The 23916-nt window shown below is 28.8% G+C and overlaps 1 protein-coding gene across 1 annotated transcript in view; it reads left to right on the top strand.

The window, feature by feature from the left end:
• The first annotated feature begins 312 nt into the window (after positions 1 to 312).
• LOC103572354 (uncharacterized) overlaps positions 313 to 23916 on the top strand; it is a 47598-nt gene continuing 23994 nt past the window's right edge. The window contains exon 1 of the mRNA XM_014441027.1: positions 313 to 525. The gene's annotated coding sequence lies outside the window, so the exon portion shown is untranslated. The remainder of the gene's footprint in view (positions 526 to 23916) is intronic.

Genomic DNA, 23916 nt, shown 5'->3' with positions numbered 1-23916 from the left:
CTTGTTTCTCATTTTAAACAGACACTACTTAAATACTCAAGCGGAATTTCAATTGACTCTTGATATTTCTATTCAAGTTTTACCATCCCTCACACTATTCTTCATTTATAATATAACTGAACGAACTAATATATAGAAAAAAAAAAAATAAAAAATAAAAATAAATATAAATACTACCCGGTAGTTACCCTCACCTTATTTCTTCATCAACCAACTGCTCAACAATACGACCTGCGCAATGTTACCAATTCACTTACCCATAGTTCTTCCAATGGATACACGTATATCCTCAGTCACGTGGAGAAACTTTCCGCGTACGGATCATTGTCAAATACCACATACCCTCGTGTTATTATTATTTTATTTTATTATTTCATTTCTTTTTTATTTGAAAGTTTATAAATATCGTAAGAATGTATTTATTTGAAAAATAATTTTTTTTTATCTTTTGCTTTTACTTTCTTTGCTACTAAGTATAAAAAACGGGTTTATCATACAAAGCTGATAAGGAGTTTTTTTAAATTGGTAAGTCATTTATTTTCCATTATCATTTTTTTACCACTGCCTATAAATCATGACTTGATTTAATAAATCACTAGCTTTTTTAGATTTTTATAAACTCGTAAAAATAGAATAATAGTCACTCCAAAACTAAATTTATTTAAATGTTAATAATTTTTTAATTAATTCAGATACTTATTGTTAAAAGTATTTAATTTATCGTTCACCATTTATTATCGTTTATTGCCATTTAATTATTCTGTTACTGACATTTCGTAATGACAAGCTTATTATATCTACTAATCGTCATAGTATTGATTATCAATCAGTTCAATTAGATTATTCGCTTTTCATTTTATTGTTATATTTTTTTTTCTTTCAATATTTCAATATAAATTATATGACATTTCCACAAAAGTATTAACATCACAATATTTCAATAATATAATTGACATTGAAGACTTGAGATGATAGTGTAAATTTTCCCTTATGTCCGTATTATAATCATTATATATATATACATATATATATATACATATAACCATTTTCGACATAAATTATTAATGACACTACGTTCATTTAATCTTATTAAAAAAGCTTTTCACGTTATTTCTTCGTCGGTCTGAATAAAATTTCACTGAAAAATTATAAAAAAATTGAAGTCTTTTTTTTTTTTTTTTTATTGCCATTGTCTCAAGCCCGTTTTACCTAGTTTAATGGTCTTTCTCACAACTTGACGGGTTTTTTTTTAACCTTTTTTTTTCTTAGCTTCCTACTTTACTAATGTACGCTCGCATAATACCGGATTGCGGTCATCTTTAATGCTTAATGTTTTTATTCGCGGTATAAAATAATAAATAACGCGTTATATATTTAAAAATCTTGTTTTTACTTAAAAAAAAAAAAAAAAAAAAAAAAAACTTAAGCATTATCAAAAATTTTTTTTTTATACAGAAGAAATAATTAAAATAAAAAACATAACTGTATGACGTATAGATAAAAATAAATACAGAGACAAGATAAAAAATATTGGATGGTTTATTCCTTGATCTATAGAAAAAACTTTGTTCCGGTCTATGTTCTTTTATCTTTTCTTCTTTTTTTGTTTTTTTTTTATTTATTTTCTTTTTTTTTTGACAACCTGGCAAAGATTCTTACTTGGCTGAACTTCACTTCAGTTCCGGACAATCGTTATTCATACCTACTATTTGTCTTTCACTGCAGTGCTTTCAATACCACACATGTTCATAGATTTTATGTTTGTTCATATATTATAATCCATAAAGAAAAAATATTTTTCAATAAGTCAATAATTTTTTTATAAAGACAGAAACTAAGAAATTTTATCAAACTTATAACTTACCTTTGTGATTTGAACTTTTTTTATATAATAATTATACATGTAATAAAATATAGTACAACGTGAACTGAAAAAAACAATAAAAATATTATTTAATTAATTTTATTTTACATAAAATAATTTACCAACTAATTAATTCAAAATTATTGACCTTTTTGAAAAATAATTTAACCCTTGGCTCATTTAAAATCGTGTTCTCAAAAACAAACTTATTATTGATTCTACAATAATTAAATTTTATCTTAATGCTTATTCTTATTGGTAAAATATGATATTCAAAAGTATAAAAAATCTATTTAATTGGTGAAAAAATAAATAAACATATTTTAAAATTATGTTTTATTAAAATATATAAAAGAATTCAAATAATTGTACACAGAAAAAAAAACTTAGCAATTTATTTTTTCTTGATACGATAATTTTTCCTAATTAACGTAGTGACTTTTACGAGCCTGTCCAAAGTAAAAAATTTGTGGGATACACGTGGATTAAATCTGGGGTTAATTCAGAGTAAATGCGGAGTGAATAATTTTTTCATTGACTTCATCCCTTGCGGAGTGAACTTTATTTTAACATTAAAACTCCAAATCGAGGTGAATGGTGGTTGAAATAAAAATCACCTAACTCTGAAACTACTCCACTGAAAAAATAACTATTTACACAGAGTGATTTTTTTTTAAGTTTTGAAACTCAGTGTGACAAAATAAATTCAGATTAAAATAAAATTAATATATACTCCGAATTATGTCCTGATTTTTTACAATTCAAGAAAAGTTTTTTTGTCAATACACGGAGAGAAAATTATGGTAACTGTTCCTAGTACGTTTATGAAATATCATCCCATATCGTTATGGTAATGATTACTTGGGATTATGGGATATAGACCCATACTTTCTGGGAAAAGTTTCCATAAGTATGGAAACAATTCCTATCATTATGGTAACAGTTTCCATATCGCATGGGAAAGAATCATGGTAATGATTACCATACTCATAGGATTAGTTCCCACAAGCAATAGTAACCGATCCTATAACCACATTGTAATGGTTCCTAAGTGTATATGGGAATAAGCCCTATATATTATGGTAACTATTCCTACAATATTATTGTAAACATAACCATCATATTATGGTAATGGTTAATACTAATAAAGCATCAATGTGAAACGTACTCTGAAAAATTATTCTTGTTTGAAATAATAAAGTGTAATGGTAAAGGCGGATTATGTTGGCCACTTACCGAAAATTGAAATAAGCCTGTATTCAAAATTACTACACTGTAAAAAATCGGGGATGAATTCGGAGTAATTATGGATTATATTTAATACCGAATTCATTCCATCACTCGGAGTTTCGGGGTTTAAAAAAAATCACTCCGCATACGGAGTGAATAGAGAGTTTGTCTTTTCAGCGGAGTGATTTCGAAGGGGTAGAAATTTTATTTAAATCCGCATTCACTCTGATTCGGAGATTGAATATTGAAATAAATTTCCTTTCGGAGTAAATTTAATGCTAAGAGGATTTAATCGGGGAGGGTGGGGCAGAGTGGGCCCCTTAAGGAAAATAATTATAATATCGTTAATTTTTTCATCGCGTTTACTTATTTTTAGACCCTTGATATTTATTTTCACTTCATTATTCTGCGTCGATTAATATTGAAACATCGAAAATTAGGGGCAGAATGGGCCTCCCTCCAAAATGAGGTAAAAAATTTATTTGTTTTATTTTCCGTCAAGTTATGACTTCTGTAATGTTTTTATCATATTCTAGGCAAATATGTGATACGTGGGGCAAAATGGACCACTTAGAAAAAAAATTGTAACGAAAAAATTTTTTATTTTTTTATTTTCCGTTTTCAATTTTTTCGAGTGGTTCATTTCACCCCACATATTACATATTGGCCTTAAATATGATAAAAACATTATAAAGGTCATAACTTGACGGAAAATAAAAAAATTTTTTTTTAATAATTTTTTGGGAAGGGGGTCGTCGTGCCTCAGAAACAAAATTTTTTTTCGACTTTTTGCAACATTTCGACTGATTCTTTCGAAATAAACGAAAATAAACGAATTTGATAGTTGAAAGCCACAAAAAGAACAAATCGGCTTAAGGGGGCCGTCGTGTCCCAGGCTCCCCTATTCTTAATTTTTTTGATAAATTATATTCAATGAACAGTTTTGGTGGTCTATTTTATCCCTCATTATATAAGAAATTTCAATAAGCTTATTATCCGTCCGAGTTTATTGACGTATAGAAAATTTTGAGGGGCCCACTCTGCCCTCAGAGGCCCACTTTGCCCCACCCTCCCCTAAATAAACAGTCATCCGCTCTGCATTCACTCCGGATTTAATTCGGGTTCAATCTGCAAACTTTTTACAATGTATGGCTATAGTAAAATTCATAATGGTTATATGGTAATTTGTGATACAATCATTGTCTATTCTACTAGACGGTAAATCGAAGTGTTTAAATGTTAAACACCAAAGTGTTTCGTTGCCATTTAAATACATTGTAGTTACTTTCTACACGAAGAAAAATGTCAAGTGAATATGCCTTTGCAGCCCAATAATATTTACATTACTCTATAGTTTGTGTCCTGCCGCTCTTATACACAAACTATAGAGTAATGTAATTATTACTGTGTTGCATAGGCATATTTACTTAATATTTCTCTCCGTGTACACACTTGCAAATGTTTAGAAAGTGACTACAATGTATTTAAATGACAATTAAATGCTCAAGTGTTTCAAATTAAAACACTTTGATTTGCAGTGATCTGGCCACAGTAATTCATGATAGAAGCTTATTTCACTATTCATGAATGCAGTAAGTAGACAACATAGTTCGGCTTTGCAATATCAGCATAGCATTTCAAACTGAAACAATTTCCCCATATAATCATTTATAACAACAGCGCCATCAAAAGAGAGACTCAGAACTTTTTTATAAACGTATACGGATACACAATACTCATTTATCATTTCTAAAGTAGTATATGTATGCGTACACAGAGCCAGTAGGATAAATTTCTTTTTTTTTTTCTTAATGCAGGGGACCAATAGTCGGATACTTTACTCTTTGATAAATAAAGTAAACTTTGACAGTCGTACATGAAGTATTAGGGGAGACCGGGGCATAGCGGCCCACTTAAGCCGGTTTTTTCTTTTTGTGGCTTTTAACCATAAAATTCATTTATTTTCCGTCGATATCGAAAGAATAAGTAGAAATTTTGCAAAAAATCGAAAAAAAAATTTGTTTTTTTTCTGGGGCACGAAGGCCTCCTCTCCAAAAAATTATCAACAAAAATTTTTTTTTTATTTTCCGTTAAGTTATGACCTTTATAATGTTTTTATGACGTTTTAGGCCAGTATGTGATGTATGAGGTAAAATGGACCATTAAAAAAAAAAAATTGTCACAAAAAAATTAACTTGACGGAAAATAAAAAAAAAATAATTTTTTCTTTATAATTTTTTTTTCGAGTTGTCCGTTTTGCCCCTCATATCACGTATTGACTTAAAATATACTAAAAACATTATGAAGGTCATACTTTGACGGAAACTAAAAAAAAAAATTTTACCTAATTTTTGAAGAGGGCCTTTATGCCCCAGGGGGGCCTTCGTGCCCCAGGCTCCCCTATGTAAAATATTCACATACATATTTATAGATAAAGATATATATAATATATAGAACATAGCGATATCAAGGATAAACCATTATACGATGTAAGCATTAGAAGTATAGTGTATGTATGGCTGTCCGATGCACGATTCTTCAACGTATGTGGGATATATAAATAGATATACCCATACATACATTTACTCTCTACTCGTCCTCTCGTAGCTTGAAAGCTCCTCTACTCGACACTCTCATACTGTACTCATCAAGATGATAGACGACTCCCGTACACCGGATGTATGGCAGAGTGCACTTCCTTCTACCCTCAAAGTTCAAGTTTTACGCTTCAATATTTCTTGCTATTCAAAGTAACTCATTTTGTACATGTTGGACAACTAATAATTCTTATACAAAGTATATAATTATTAATGATAAAATTAATTTCATTAAAATAATGCAGCCATTTAAATTAATATAGTATTGGTGACATATAATCCTCGTCAAAGGTTAACAAAAGGTTAAACAATGTTAATTTATAAATAATTCTAATAAATATTAATTTGAGGTAGTCTACAAGTCAAACCACTTAAATTTTTTATTTTCATTTTGTATTAATCATGGTATGAAAAAAATTTTAATTTTTTCAATTTGTTATTTAAGAAATATTAGCGTTTAGTTATGCAACAAATACATGATCTCTTATAGAGGTAGTTTTTCAATTTTACCAGAAATTGGTAATTTGTAAAATATTTGCATACTCTCTTAATCTGAATCAGTGAATATTTACTGATGTGCAGAGTCCCAAGTATATCATTGCAAATCAGTAAAATGTTACTAGTTCAATTAGTAGAAATCAATTTACTATTCTAATCAGTAAAATTGTTAGTGAATAAATTAGTGATCATAACAGATGTAATTAGTTATAACTACTGATTTAGTTTTTGATGCAGAGAAATCGATATTTATTAACTAATACACATTAAAAAATACAAAAATTAAATATATAAAGCCGCTGACTAAAATAGAATCAATATATATACAAGTTTTTTGATGAAATACGTTCTTCATTCTGTAATCAAGTGGTGTTTTTTTCAGGCTCTCCGTATTCACTGCATTCTTTGAATACATCGATTCATTGATTTAAATTTTTTGATCCATCAAATGGATTTTGAAAGTCAAATTCATTTAATTAGTTTTCAACTTCAATATTATCAAATAATTATTTGTTAAATTATAGTAATTTTACATCAAAAACAGTTATAAATATTTATCTGAAAATAATAATAATATTGCACACCTCATGCGCGAAAGCACTGAGGGTGCTTTACTGACGGTTCTTTCTCGTTGACAATTTCAGTCATACAAAAACATTTCTACACTCTTTTCATAGCACAAAAAATATATTAAATTGTGTACTTGCATGCTGATAATTTATTAAAGAATAATTTAAACCCAACATTGAATCGATTTGTTAATTCATTGATTTTAAATTAATTATTTTAATCCAAGAAACTAGTGCTGTCAATTGTTACGTATGAATCTTCGTAAGCACGATAACTCTCGAAGGAAATACTTAATCGGTCTATTTTTTTTTTATTATCTTTGTATTTTTGATCACAAGAACCCTATTGAAAATTACTGTCTAAATCCTTTTAGTTTAATTTTAATTAATTAAGAACGTAAAACTGATTATTCACGAAAAGTTTTACGGCCATTTTTATTTTTACTATTGTTATTATTACAAAAGTAAATTTTTTTTTCTTTTTTTCTCCTCATTAACTACTAGTAGCAGCACTAGCGTAAAACAGTAGGATTGAAAAAAAAAGAGCGACATCTACAACAAAAATGCGAGATATTTAGAAGAAATTTAAATAAAAAAAAAAATTAAACTGGAATTAAGTAATAAAAAATCAAATTAATAATTCAAAAGTTGCATAAAAATTCATAATAAAAAAAAATAATAAAAGTAATGATTAAAAATAAAATGAGCGATTAAGGTGTGCAATTTTGGATTTTCCAACATTTTTTTATTTATTTATAAACACAAAACAATTTCAGGTTAGGCATTACCTGAGATGTAAATCAGCTATACAACACTAATACGTTTCAGAATTATTCGACTTATATTCAATTGAGAAATATAAATAAGTTTCATTAATATACAGATTATATATTAGCTTTTATTTTTTTAAATATTTAAAATAATCTTTGATTGTAAGTTTCAATCAACCTCTGTCTAACGAACATCGACATTGATCTTTCAGTAAATTTTGTGACTACTGCAAAAATCAGTAACATTTTTACTGATTCAGCCTAAGAGAGTACTTTTCATTGACAAAAAGTTGCGAGTAAACAATATAATATCTGAAGAATAAGTCGGTAAACTTTCTAAGATGATTTACTACACGGTTTTTTAAACATTATATATATATTATAAGTTATCTGGCACCTGTTTTTGCCTTTAGGCAGACATTTTTCGTTTATGTTAAATATTATAGCGTAGTTTTAGTCAAAAATATGTTTTATAAGTATAATTTATAATTTTTTAATCGATTAGTTTTACTTATATAACTAAAAAATCGAATTTACTATTCTTATTCTGACTAATGATATTTTAAGTATTGAAAAAAAAAAAAAAAAAAAAAAAAAATTTCATAATTTTTTTTATCTGAGATTGCGGTTTATAAATCACCTTAAATATCACTACATACACACTCAGATCAAGTATTTACTAACATTCTCCATTATTTTTTGTTTTTTTAAATAATTATTCATGAATTGACAAAACTGTAAACGCTAATTACCGTCAACTCACCCAAAAAAAAATTTTTATGAATAAAATAATAAATTTTTAAAACAAAATTAGCGCGAAGACTCGATTAATTATACAAAAAATACACAATAAATTTATAAAATAAAAATAATAATAATTCTACATGTGTTAGAGAAATGATAATTTTCTTCTATAATATTTCATTACTAACACTAAATTAAATTAAAATGATATATAAATTTAAAGAAATCAATAACGTGTATGATATAGTATAAAGATATTGAATTATAAGTAAACTTTTATTGAATCGATATCATAAAAATAAACTATACGTTTAAGTAAAGATCTTTATTAAATGTCGATGCTGTTTGTATAGTAGAACTTATTACGAGTATTTTTTTTTTAAATGAAAAATTTCATGATTAAATGATTATATTATCGCCTTTATATGCCTAATAGTCTATTACGTTAATTATTTGTATTAATTAATACTTATAGCAATAATAATTTGTGTCTAGACTAGAGAGTTTCAGGATTATGATCTCTTGACATTTAACTCAGTACCTAATATGGGAAAACAAAATTTATGATGATAGGTAGTATAGGTATGGGAATGGAATAATCGTTAATTTAATATGATTAATTCGGCACAAGTTTTGAATAATACAGGAAAACATTAATTGTATCCATTGATTGAGTTAATATAATAAATATCGTATCAAGGACAACCTTGAGGTATAAACAAACTATCAAGTTAACTTTATGAAGTAAACATTGTTTTAATAAATTGGCTTTGTCGTTAACTTTACGTAAACTTTTTTAAGTAGATTAATAAAGTAATTATTAACAAGTTAATTATGTTCGACAATATTGTAAAGAGATTATTGAGTTTTCAAAACTATAATTTGGTGGGCAATGCACTGAGAGATAAATTCATTAGATGTTAATAAAATTTACTTATATTTAAATAATGCGTCAGTGTATATTTTAATAATATATAATATGGTTAATGGAAAAAAAAAATTTTGTTTAAAAATAATTTTGGGACATTCAAAATTAAGTGAAAATGATGACAAGTTCAAAAGCTATAAATTACAATTTAAACCAGTTTTTTGTTCCAAATTTTTGGGGTGGGTGTGCCCGCTCGAGTAAAAGTTAAAACTTGATTCAGGCTCACCACCTTACTTTTTTTTGAAGTTATCGATTTGCCGACAATTTTTCGATAAGACCTTGACTTGTTCGAATTAAATTAAATTTTTTTCAACTTTTAGAATTTTTTCATCTGAGTTTCAACTTGTTCTTATTTTTTTTTTATCTTCGTTTTAACTTATTCGTCTTCACTTCAAGCACGTCAGTCATTTACTTTACTTTTGACTCGCTGAACCAAGTCGAAAAAAAGTTATTTATTCGCCTTACTTTAGACTTAATCCACCACATCAAAAGTAAGCAGTATTTTTTAGTGTAAAATGTGTTTTTCACGTTTCATTTTAGTTTTGATTTTTTCGCATTATAATTTAAGTTGAATAAGTCTACACGGAGAGAAAAACATCGCCAGAATGACTATCCAATGTATCCTCAAATGCCGTATCGTCAGAATAACGATTCGTATACTTAATTTAGGAATACTCTCATATTAATTTAATAATCTATAGTATCGTTAAAATAAAGATACGTTTTTAGGTTAGGATAAGTATTCGTTTATTTAATTTAACAATACGACGAATAGTCTTTGTAACGATATGTAGTTTCGTTGATATAGGTAGCTGTATCGCCAGTGTGAGGATCCGTATAGCTAAATTGGCTATACGTATCATCGTTCTCGGTTGTCGGATGCCTAAATACAGAGTTTGCGCAATAGTCATGTCAGAGATTCATGAAATGCCTAAAATAAGGATACGGATCGTCACTGTAAGGATACTCTGTATAGCTGAATTGGCTATACGGCGTATCGTGTTAAGTAAGATGACTATACAGCGTATAACCAGAATAGCGATACGTATACTTAATCTGGAGATATTTTCCTCGCCGTGTAAACCAAGTCGATTTTGACTAAACTTTGACTTTTTCGTTCCAAAATTTAAATTAAATAAGTCTAAATCAAATCAATTTTGACTTTATTTAGTGACTTTCTCGTCTTAAATCGTGACTAAGAAAGCCAAATAAGTCTAGACCAAGACGGAAACTCAATGTATTTTATATCTCTGTAAAAAAAGTAGAGTTCGTCTTGTAAAAAAAGGCTCTAAATTTCAACTCGGTAAACCAAGTCTAAATCAAGTTTTATTTTTGACCCGGGCCGTTTTATTTTGCCCGCTTTTACCCTATGCACTGTAAAAAAAATCTGTCTACTGGTTGACCTTGCGAGCCAGCCCCTAAACTTTCCGCTGTTTTCGAGCTCAAGGAGCTTGAAAACATTGTTGCGAATACTTTTTCAAGCTCGAAAATACTTTTGTATGTCATTGATTTCGAAAAAAATCGTTTTTTAAGCATTTCTTTCTCTTACGATATCTTGCGAATGAATCAACCGATTTTGATGGTTGAGGCGGCAATTGACGTACTTTATTGAGTTCTAAAGCTGCTCAGATTTCGGAATTGTTAAGTTCTGTTGTTTCAAAGATATTCGCAAAAAACCGTTTTTTACCATTTCTTTCTCTCGCGATAACTCTCGAACGAATTATCCGATTAAGATGGCTAAGGCGGCAATCGACGCGTTTTATTGAGCTGATTAGATTTTAAAGTCAACCGTATGTCGTTTCCGAGAAATTAATAAAAAACTAAAAAATAAATTTTTTTTTCGTAATTTGCTAATACTTTCGAGTCTACTTAATCAAATGATCTGAAATTTTCAGAAAACTTGACGGCTAACAAGCTCTTTTGATTGGCGCCTTAACTATCCAAATCGATTCAGTAGTTAAAAAGTTATAAAGAGTTTACACACACACACACACACACACACACACACACACACACACACACACACACACACACACACACACACACACACACACACACACACACACACACACACACACCATTTTGAAAATAGTCAGAATAGCTTCTTAGGGCCTCAAAACGTCGACATCGGATGAAATTTCGATTTTCGCAAATCGGGGTGAAAACAATAACTTCTCGAATTTTCCGAAAATCGTCGATTTTCTTAGCGGGGAGTTTAAATTTTTGGAGTGAATGCGGAGTAAACTTGGAGTGGATAATTTGTTATTTATTCAATTCCGTCAAAGTGAATTCAATTTCGGGGACTTTGAAAAATGTTACACAGAGAAATTATTCTCGTTTGAAATCATATGGTGTCGTAGTAAAGCCGGGCCATGTTGGCCAGCTGCGGAAATTCAAATAATGCTCAATTATAATTACCAAAGTGATTTTGGAATATTTGAAAAGCATTTAAAGAAAAATTTTTTTTTATATACTTGTACAGAAAGTTTGAGCTCTTGCTCTGTTTAAAGAAAAACAAGTTGCACTTGTTTCTTATGAAAAGACAAATGAAATAGATTTTCGCTTCTGATAATCTTTCTACAAATAATGGCAGAAATTCAAACTTGCAGTCGCCGATCTGGTAAAAAAAGTATGTATGCACACCACGAAGGTAGGACATCCCAATCCACATGCTTACTTTTGGCTCGGATAGACAATTGCTTACGAGTAGGAATGTCCCACTTTTATCCCTGGGTGTGCAAGATCGTCGTTTTCAATAGTAAAACGCTTATCTACACATTTTTGAGAGAATTGTTTTTTTGCATTTTTTGTAAGCTTTCGTCGTAATGCATATTATCATTACTTAGTACACGTTTATTTCAAGTTTTTAGCTTATAAAATTTGTCGCACAAAAATGCTCTATATCGAAAAAAAAACACCTGGAAAACGGTTGCATCCTGCTGACCAGCCCTAAAACTTCCCGCTGTTTTCGAGCTCATCGAGCTCGATAGTATTATTGTGAATACACATTTGAGCTCTTCCAGCTTAAAAATATTCATCAATGCATCGGGTTTTTCGAAAAGAGTTATGTCTTACCTTGTACTATGACAATTAAAAATAATTCAGAAAAACGGGTAAATCTTAAATTTTTGTTTACGATTATTGTTAATGAAGCGCATAGATTCAAGCAGAAATAAATATGAGTACTCGGAATGAAGAATAAAATCTGTTTTGAATTGGATTATAACATCAAAATATGAAATATCCAAGGGAAATTCCGTAAACTATAATAACGCAAATTTTTTTAACGTTGTGCAGACGAAATCGCCTAAAATATCAAGGCAATTATAATAAATTATGAGGTGATTGCGAACGATTATTGAAAACGAGAATTTATTGTAATTGTTGAAACAGTTGATATGCGGTAATCGACGAGTGTTAATTCAATGTTCCTTAAAAAAAAAACACTTTAAACATTCTATTAATTTCAACTGGGTTATTCGTCAATAAATGCAAGCTAATTATATCTTTTTAAAAATATTTTAATCAGTTTATCGGATTATTAGTTAACACGTAAATCTAATTAGCAAAAATCCAATTTAAAAATATGATTATTATTAATAACATTATTATTTATTATAAAATACAAAATCATATGACCATGAAATTTATTGATGGTTTTTTTTTACAGTTTTATTATTTTTTTTCCGGAAAATATAATAATACAACTATTTTCATACCCGCATCATGAATTATTATTCCAAATAGTGCTTTTCCTTCTTTCGTTAAAAATGGATCAGCGATGAATTCGCAAATAATATTTTTAAATTGAATATATATACAGATGAATAAAACTATGAACATGGGATTGTAAAATTCTTGGCAAGTGGGGCATAACATAATATTTAATAATGGATTTATTAAAACTAGACCAAACAAAACAAAGCAAATACTTTGATAATATATATTGGCATGCCTAAAGTTAATATGTATAGTCGTTGGTTGGTCAAATTCACTCATCGCTTGTACATTGGACCTACATACACGCAAACATACACACAAACACACACATATATATATATATATATATATATATATATATACATACATATAAATATACGCATATATATTGTATGTTTAGTGTATGCATACTGAATATTCGCTTGATAACCTCCAAATATATACTCGGACATTATTCCTGTGATGTGGTTCATAATTAATCAGGCTAATTGCCATGTGAATACTTGGTGAATAAATGATTGAACATATTATGAACATAATTAATTATAAATATTATAATTATAAATAATTGAATGCTCTTGCAAGTATCTTCTACAATAATACAACCAATTACTTTAGAAAAATAAATTATTAAAATCTATACCTACATAATTCAATGAAAAGAAGGTTGGTACACTTGTATTAACTGCGAAATCTGTTGATTATATTTGCATGAAACTTGTAACTGTTGGCCGTATGCGCATACGTATAGAGTGATGTGGGACAAGTGTGTGCTGTGGGTAAGTGTGCGCAAATCCATTCATTTTGGACTAAAGATTAGGGTTTGTGCACATTTGCCCTACATGACTTTACTACTTTAAAAATAAGTGTGTATTATGTATATATACACCCACAAGAAGTTGGGGTTCTTTTTTTTGGTGGCGCTGTTATTATGCATGCATATAGTCTCACACTGATAGTTTAATAGTATTAGTATTTTCGTGCACCCGTCCAATAAGATTCTTCGTATTTTGATGCTGGTTTTATGTTAGTTTTATGTTAAGGTGGGCCAAAAAAAAGAACTAATTTTTTTTTCTTTAGTTACCATGAAAATATCGTTAAAGATGATGAAAAAAAAATTCTGATAAAGTTTGAGCTCTTAATATTAATATTAAGAAGTGGCGTTTCGTGATTTTTGATTTCCCATTTAAATAACATGGAAAAAAAAAAATTTTTTTAGTTTGGAATTTTCAACCTCGGCAATGGCTCATTGTACGAATCAGCCCAGCATACATTTTTGTAGGGAATTTTCGATTTTAAGAACTTGGCATAAAAATGGAAAGAACTAGAAAACAATGCAGAATTTAAAAAAAAAACTATTAATGATAATTTGTAGGAAATAAAATTGTCTACAAAAAATATTCATGAAATTTTATGATAAGTCCGATAGTTTCGCCGGAAAAGTAAAAAGATCTCGAAATTTACTCTAATTTGACTTCAAGCTCCGATAACTTTTGAACAGATGGATTTATCAAAAAAATGATAAGAGACTTTTTTTGTAGAGCGTTGAATTCCCTACAAAAATGTATGTTGGGCTGATTCGTACAATGAGCCATTGCCGAAGTTGAAAATTCCAAACTAAAAAAATTTTTTTTTTTCATGTTATTTAAATGGGAAATCAAAAGTCACGATACGCCACCTCTTAATATTAGTATTAAGAGCTCAAACTTTACCAGAATTTTTTTTTCATCATCTTTAACGATATTTTCACGGTAACTAAAGAAAAAAAAATTAGTTCTTTTTTTTGGCCCATCCTAATATATATATATATATATATGTATATTGCTTTTATTTAAAGTTGCTTCGACAACTGGGTCATTAGCAACTTCGGCAGTGTACAATAAGTTACAGATTACATAGAATTAAATATTATTAACCAGTTTCGTGTGTTTTAGTAGTTTAATAATTTTCTGTACATTCTCTACACGGAAAAAACAATATAGTAATGGCAACTCTCTGGGATAGTACTCAGTATTATCTAGAGAGTAGTGGATACAATCCAGATAGCACACAGTACTGTCTGAATTTTTTTTTTTTTTACAGAAAGTACTCAGTACTATCCCAGGAAGTTATCATTACTATATTGTTTTTTTGTGTAGTTGGTTTACGTATCCTCTGAAGTTGTCTGGTAGATTTCTTCTTTTTTATGAAATGTTGCATTCTCTGAGTATACTGTAAATCGAAGTGTTTTAATTTAAAACACCTGAGTGTTTTGTTGCCATTTAAAAACATTGTAGTCACTTTCTAAACGTTTGCAAGTGCGTAGAAAGTGACTACAATGTATTTAAATGACAACTAAACACTTAAGTGTTTAAAGTTTAAACACTTCGATTTACAGTGTAGGTGTCAGACCGTTATAGGTACATTGCCGTGTGAGCATTCATTGATGGGCGTCTTAGTAAATAAATGGCCGTGCGATATTTTTACATGCCTTATCCGTAGTCGAGTCGACATACATAACATTAGAATTTCTGTTAGTGAGGTTTGGAGCTACTTAAATTCCCAGATGTTTTTTCTGGTTCGATGAAGTGTTCACTGTGATTAGTTTTATCGTATATTTCATTTGACTTCAGTATACTGTTCGATCATCTTTTTGTAGTCTTTTATGGTTGATGGGTCTTGAGTGTGATCCTCGCCTGCAGTGACGGGCTTTTTTTGCTGCTTTGTCTGCTTTTTCATTACCAGCGATATCTTGGTGTGCCGATACCCACGCTAGTATTATCTTTGAACCGATTTTTAATGCATTTTGCAGTTTCAGCTGGATCTTCTGTATTCTGGTGTTTTTATTATTTTTGTTGGCCACGGCGTCAAGTGTAGCTTTGGAGTCTGTGAGGATAATGGTTTTGGGTTGTCCCAGTTCAAATGCAATATCTGCAGTTTTACCGATAGCAAAAGCCTTGCATGAGAAGATAGTGAACGCGTCTGGTAATTAGTATAAAATTTCTTTGTGACCATGAACTACAGCAAACCCTTTCTGATATACATAGCTGTCAGTATATAGGTGTAGACGGTCTCTATATTTGTTGGATAGCTTATTGAATAGGTTGATGTACATAATGCCAGGAGTATCATCCTTACCGTATGCTTCATTGTGTATAGAGTAGTCGATAGTGAATTCGAGTTATTCTTATGGAAATATTGGGTGTATTTGACGCAGTAGGATTACATCTTCGTTGAGAAAGTGGTCCCGTCGGATATATTTAACTCTGTAGTAAATAAGTTTGGATATCTGTGGGTGTTTAATGTAAGCTTTGTCGACAGACACAATAGATTGCAGTGAACTCATGATCGGGGTTGTTGTTTAAACATACACATGATGCTGCATATTTCAACTGGAGAAAAGTTCTTCTTAGGTCAAGTGGAGGTTCCATTCCTTCTGCTAAGATGCTTAATCTTGGGCTGCTCTGGGAAGCTTCAATGGTGAGTCTTATAGCCGTGGTTTGAATTGGGTCGAGTCGTAAGAAATATTTGTTTAATACAAAAAAATTATGTCTAAGAAATGATTTCTTAAATATTAAAAAATCTCTTTAAATGCTAACAAATTCTCTTATCAGTGTTATATATGTTTATTTTTTGATGATGCGTAACGTTGACTACAATCGTTTTTTAAATTGAAAACGTATCATTTATTATTTTTTTAAAAAAAGTCTATACTAATAAATACGAAGACATTTATCAGTGAATTCCGTACAAGATGGGTTGAAAGTTAAATTTTTGAAAAAACAGAATCAGAAAATTGATTTTTATTCTAAATTATAAGATTTTTTTATATTTGCCGGCAAACTGAAAACCCAATTGTAGCAATAAAATTCAGCAGCTTACTCTTCAGTGGTTTTCGTATAAAATTGCAAGATTATATTATTCGAATAAGAATGTCAAAAAATTTATTTAAATATGAGTAGCTTTTTTAGTAGATTTCATAGAAATATGACTATTGCATTTGTTCTCAGCATGGTGGATTTTTTAAAACTGAAAATGATAGCTTGCTTCTACACGGAAAGAAATTTTCTTTAAAAATTACCGTTAAATTCACTGTAATCGTGGGACATAATGTAGTGCTTTTATTTATGACCATTTTTGAAATAAAAATTAGGAAAAAAATCATTTATTTTGTGGTAAGCTTCATAAAATTTACCGAAAACCGAATAAAATTTACAGTAGACTACGGTAAAATTGGTTGAAAAAAAGTTAAAAATTATCTGACTTACCGATAAATGATTAGGTCGTGCCATTCGTCCCACGATTACAGTGAATTTAACGGTAATTTTCAACGGAAATTTCTTTCCGTATAGGTAATTTTTATCGGAAAGCTTGAAAATTAATAAATAAATGATGAGAAATCTACTTCCATTTCTAGGGTTGCCAGATTGGGCTACTTATCGCGAATTGGGTGATTTTCTCTATGCATTTGCTACTAAATTAATGTTTGGGCTACAAGTCGCAATTTGGGCGATTTTTAATGTTTCAAGGTTGGGAATAACCTTATTACTCATTATTTTAAAATATTATTTTTAATTTCCATTTGTGAATGACTTGAATCAAACATCGTTTCAATTCAGTATGTACATATAAAAAAATTGTGTGTTTGAATGTCACTTACATTCAAACATTTAATTTCTTTCATCTAAGTTCGTTTCATTGGGATCTTGGTTTTAAATAGTAATTTTATTTTTTATACAAAATTATAAATTTAAACGCGAGTGATACAGAGTAAAAAACGAATCGTCAAAGTGTAAAAAAAGCGTATGTTCAAATTTTGAGTGTTGAATATTTGACGCTTTTGCGTGTTAATTTAACACACAGTATTTATCTTGTTTGAACTGTCGCAATCGATTAATTTTTCAACACACAACAATGTTATTTTATACGAAAGTAACACTTTTTATATGTTACTGTCAAATCAACAAACAAAATATGTTAAGAATAATTTCGACCATCACAAAAAAATTCTAAGAAAAATTTATTACTTTTTACACATCCGCGTGTAACTTTTTTTAACACTCATAACATGTTAAAATAACATATAAATAAGTGTAAAACGTTCGTTTTATTATAGATGATATCTGTTGATTTTGACGAATCCTTTTTTACTACATAATTTCATCCTAACTGTTGAAAGTAAATTGTTATTCTGTTTTAAACAATCAGATAAAAAAATATGTACACATTTAATATAAATTAAAACGTGTATCCACGATATTCCGCTTTTTGCACTAAAAAATAATTCATAATTTGCAAAAAATTAATAAAAATTTTGATTAAGATTAATTTTTCATCCAATTTATCCTAAAAATATCCTATAATTTTCACTACATAAAAGATAATTGCAATAATACTTTTTGAAACGTTAATTCCAATTTATGTGGCATAGGGTATTCTTATTGGTTAATAGAGAATAAATTACAAGCCGACAGCATTATTTTAAATTTGAAAATGATCGGGCGACTTGTTAAAGTATTTCGCTACTTTTGATTATAGATGGGGCGACTCGAACAAAAATTTTCTGGCAACCCTGTCCATTTCTGTTGCTAAATGGACTATTTTTAAAGATTCGTTTGGGTTTTTTAAATAAGTTTTAAATATAAATTATTGACTGTACCTTCAAGTAAGAGAAGTTGTCGCGTTAAAAATTGCATTATCGACTAATGATGCAAATGAGGATATTACTGTAGTACATAATAAAATTCAAAACACAGACAACGATCTACATATATAATTGATTAGATAGAAATATTTGGCTTTAATACAATTTATTCAAAGGATTGTCATAATTATAATTCAAATGATTCAGCTAAGTTTAGTCTGGTGTTTGTATACAATTTGTTTTAAAATGCATGGAATTTAACTAGATATTCACAGCGAAATTATACTCCGGAAATTGTGATTCCTGTGGGTACAATCATTTGGATTTATTTCTCTTCATTATATATGTTTATACCAGTATACTTGTATACGAAGATTTAATATATGATTATTAAAACTTTTATTTTTTTATACATGAAAATTTTTTTTGTACTAATATGCACATACATCGTACCATGTACTGTTTATTTAATTAACAACTCAGAGTCTTTATGACTGCCCAAGTGTGATTACTACATTTCTTTGCTAAATTTTGAATTAAAAAATACTAGATTTAATAATCAAAATTTTTCAAATTTTTTAAATGATTGAAAGTCAATTACTTCAATACCTTGATCGGTAATAGTAATAAATTAATATTATCCATAGGAAATGGATAGATTATGAAAATTATATTTTATTTGGAAAATCTACTTTAATTCTTTTTAAGCCATCAGATAATATATTTATTTATTGTTCCCATCATGAACGTTTAATGATTTGATTCGATAAAGATTCTCATCTGACATAAATCTTATTGATTAAAATTACAAAATTCATTTTATACTTAGGTAATTTTTTTTAAAAATAAACCTCAGTAATGGGTTGAGATGCTGAAAAATAAAATTTTCAGTGTTTTCGAAAGGATGAATTTTGAGTGAAAAAAAAGACTAATTCGGCATTCGTTTAAAAAACATTTGAAAAATTTTAATTACAGCAATTTAAAAATATAACAACCAAAAAATAATTCAGTATGAAATTCATAAATCTTAAAACTACAGTAAGTGAATTTCTTAAAATCAAAAGAGAAATACAACAAACGATGATATCACGCAAAATTAAAATTTATTCAGAACTGTAAATAAAAGTAAACTCTAGGTTTCTTGTTATCAAAGTAGTTAAAAAAACGCTGAAGCTATGCAAAGAAATAAATTCGAATGAAGTCTTTCCAAACAATATCAAATTTGAATAATAGTTAAACTCATTTTATCGTACAGATAATACGGTATTTTCAAAATTTTCCATGTTTTTTTAATAATATAGATTAGTTATGAAAATTATTATGCGCTACTTTAAAAATAAAACAAAAGTTTTAGAGAAGATATTTTATTTAAATTAAATATCGTAAGTTTTAGTTTAAATGGAAAGATAATAACATTATATTTTATTGTTTTAATTTAGACGTTTAATTGCAAAGGAAAATTTCGTCTACGTAGAAATCTATTCACTTAATCCTTTATCATATAATACCCTCGAGCTTTCTCTTGTTTAAACACTCACCTGTACGATAACCCATCGCTGTGCTACTACACTATACTCTCACTTTTGCTTAGCTCAACTGCTCGCAGAGCGATAAGACAGGTTTGTATTTCGATTTAATCTCAAGCTACTAAAGTTAATTAACTAAAAAGTTACAATTTCATAATTTTTTTTCATTCCTACTTTTTTTAACGTGCCGCTATGAAAATAAAAATTTTCGGTCCGATTTTCAAAAATCAAGTTTTCTTCAGATCTCGATTGACGTTTCGAGATATTACGAAGCTATTCTGGCTAATTCCGGATGGACGTCCACCCGTGTGTGTGTGTAAACTCTTTGCAACTTTTTAACTTTTTTTTTTTTAATTCTAAAAAACGACTCGGTCAATCAACTCCAAAATCTAATCAACTCTAAAACTTGATGAAACGCTTCGAATGCTGCAAGAGCCGTCTCAATCGGATAATTTGTTCGAGTTCCTATCGCGAGAGATAGCAATGGTAAAAAACAGTTTTTTGGGAATATCTTTGAAACAACTCAACCAAGTAATTCTAAAATCTGATGAGCATTAGAACTCAATAAAATGTGTCGATTGCCGACTCAAACATCAAAATCGATTAATTTGTTCACGAGATATCGTGGAAGAAAGAAATGCTAAAAAACGTTTTTTTTTTTTTCGAAAACAATGGCGTACAAAAGTATTTTCGAGCTCGAAGAGCTCAAAAATTTAGCAATAATTTATTTGAGCTCTTCGAACTCGAAAACAGCGAGAAGTTTTCGGTTTGGTCGACAGGGTTAACTGGTTTTCAAATTTTTTTTTGACTCAAACAAATTTTTACTTAAAAAACTAACTTTAGTAAAAGTTTACGATGTGAAATATAAATAAACATTGTATTGATTGATTGACATGATGTACGAGTCTATGTTTATACAGAGATACGTCTTTTTCTTTGTTTAGTTAACTTGTTTAAAAAATAAAGTAAAACAGTACAAGAAAAAAAAGAAGTAAAAAAATAAAATTTGTTTCTGAGCAAACTTTTATCTAGTAGTCTTACGACTTATGTTTCGATAACAGATGGTCTTGACTGTCTTGATAATACTGTCGAAAAGTTTAACTTGCGCGTTTCATTTCATTCTATTTCTCTTCGTTGTGCCAATCCTAAATTTTCAATTCTCTCTGGGATTTAACGGTTCTTATTCGATATTAACATTCCAAACAACACATTTCACGTACTGTTCTTTATTGTATATCAATTTATGTTGTCTCTCAAAGATAAAATTTGATGTGGATACGAAATTGAAAGTTTAGATTTATATTTGTATACAAATTTGTATATAAAATAAATATTGTTGGTAGATTATAAATGTTTTGGGAATTTTTATAGAATCCCATTTTTTTTTGCAGATTATAAAAGTTATATTTTCAAAAAGATAAACATCAATTTAGATGAAACACGTTTTCTCATTTTAAATATAATCCGAAAATAAAATAAAACTAAGGGGCTTAATAAAATATGTCTTATGTACAATTGTATTTATGTATTATGAGATTTTAAATTTGTCATTCAACATTTTTTCTAATTTAAACTTTTTTTTATAAAATATTATTTTATAAAATTACAACTATTTATAGGTTTAAAACAAATTTTTCGTTATTTCAAATTAATTTTAACCCTTAACAGCCACATGGGGTGATTAGTCATCCCAGGCTTAAAAAAAGTGGAATTAGAGGTCTTATACTTTCCAAATAAATTGGTCAAAAAAAGGGAGTTACCCCGTGTGGGCCGTTATGTGGGCTGGGTGAGGTGTGGCCGTTAAGGGTTAAGAAAAATATTTTTTTTCGAAACATAATGGAACACAGTTGAAAAATTTGTGTTAAATTTAACACAAATCACATGTCCCCAACGATCCACTTAATTTCTTGTATTAATTTAACAAATTATACTTGTGTAGTGATGTGAAGCTGATCGTCGTAATTTTTTGACCATCACGTCATGGTGATAAGACCGTCAGCAGACCGTTCATAAAATGATGGACCGTCACAACTGTGGCGACATCTTACGAATGCCTTTCTAACTTATACAAATTCAAATTTTGAAACCGCCATTTTCTTAAAAATACCACGAGATAAGAATACGAAGGAAAAAATAAATTTTTCAATTATTTGCAAATAAGATTGCGACTAATCATCTAGCTGGTTATGACTGACAAAATTCATGACCAAGCTCAAATTCATGAACCAAAATTTGATGACGGTCACAAATCATCTAGCTAGATGCGACTGACCAAATTTGTGACAAAAAAATTTTTGACGGTCCGAAATGACGGACTCTGACCGGAAAATTTGTGACGGTCATTTCGCAATAGAACAGGCTCGTCATTTAGGTCCGCCGGTCACAAGACCGTCAGTAGATTGTTCGGAATAGCCTACCGTGTGACACGTTTTCGTGCCATACGCTTATCCCTTATTCTATCCCATCTATTTCTGTACACTTATACGCGTCGAAAATCAAAATGACGGTCATTCCGCATCACTATACTTGTGTATTACAATAATACAGCTTTAAAACTTGCTAAGATCAGATAATACATCTAACTTTAGTTAAATTTACACTTGATGGTGTCAAATAATTGACACAAAATATTTAACCAATAAATTTTTATACACAAGAACACACAATGTACAATTGTGAATGACTTATCAATAACTACCATAATATAATTATTTTTCGACATTTTTTTATAAAAACATTTTTTTAATTTTTTCCAAATTTTTGAAATGTTCCCGCTTATTCTGTCATGATCCAGTTTTCTTTATAATGATTGGGTTAAAATAGTAACAATTATTAACTTTTTTAACGATAAAATAATTTCGTGAAATAAAATATATCAAATGACTTTAATCTCAATTCCAAGCTCACATATTATTATTCTATAAATAATAAATATGCACAATAATTTTTACAGTTGACTAACTACTTCAATAGATTTACTGTCACCCAAAGTTACTCCAATAAATCTTTATTATATGCATGCTTAGCAATAAAGTATTGATCGGTATAGTGTGTAATGATGTAATGAAGTGACGTTTGTTTAAACACGCGAGTAAATTGTTAACTTTTCTTCATTCTATATTGTTTTTATTTTTATCCATATACTTATACGCTCATAGATTTTTATTGCAACAAGGAGGAGCATAAATGTATAACACCAAAGTAAAGTGAGATAGAAAAAACAAATAAAATAAAATAAATTGTGAGGAAGAAATTCAACAACGCCTTTAGGATAAATTGGACAGATATAACGTTTTTGTTTTTATTATCATTTTTTGTGCAATAAAAAAAAAAATATCTTCATTCCAAATACTTTTTTTGTTTACTGAATTCATATATATATATATATATATATATATATATATATATATATATATATATATTACATTATACACATACGTATACCAACTCTTGTGACATGATACAAAATGCCTGAAGCAATCATTTGAGTTATCTAAGCAATAAATTTAATAGTTTTTTGTCTTTACTAAATAAGGATTTTATTCTCAGTACTTGATGATATTATTGACAGGAAGACAAACGTTTTATAAGACCATCAAATTTTTCTCATGCCTTTTTTTTTTTTTTCTAACATAAATACTCATTTAATATAAAAAAATGATCTGCATCATATATATTCCCCTGTTTCTCATTTATTTTCACAAGAAGTGCTACTCGAATGTGTAACGTCGAATTATGTAAATCCACATATAACTTTTGCAGTTTTATCTTGCTAGAAAATCCACGGGGTTAAACGATTTTATTTGAACGTATTGCGAGAAAACCTTCAACTCAGATAATTTGAAAA

The sequence above is a fragment of the Microplitis demolitor genome, chromosome 3 (assembly GCF_026212275.2).
Source record: "Microplitis demolitor isolate Queensland-Clemson2020A chromosome 3, iyMicDemo2.1a, whole genome shotgun sequence".
In the NCBI taxonomy this organism is placed as follows: domain Eukaryota; kingdom Metazoa; phylum Arthropoda; class Insecta; order Hymenoptera; family Braconidae; genus Microplitis; species Microplitis demolitor.
Note: the sequence above shows the minus strand (reverse complement) of the source record. Positions and strands in the feature narration are given on the sequence as shown.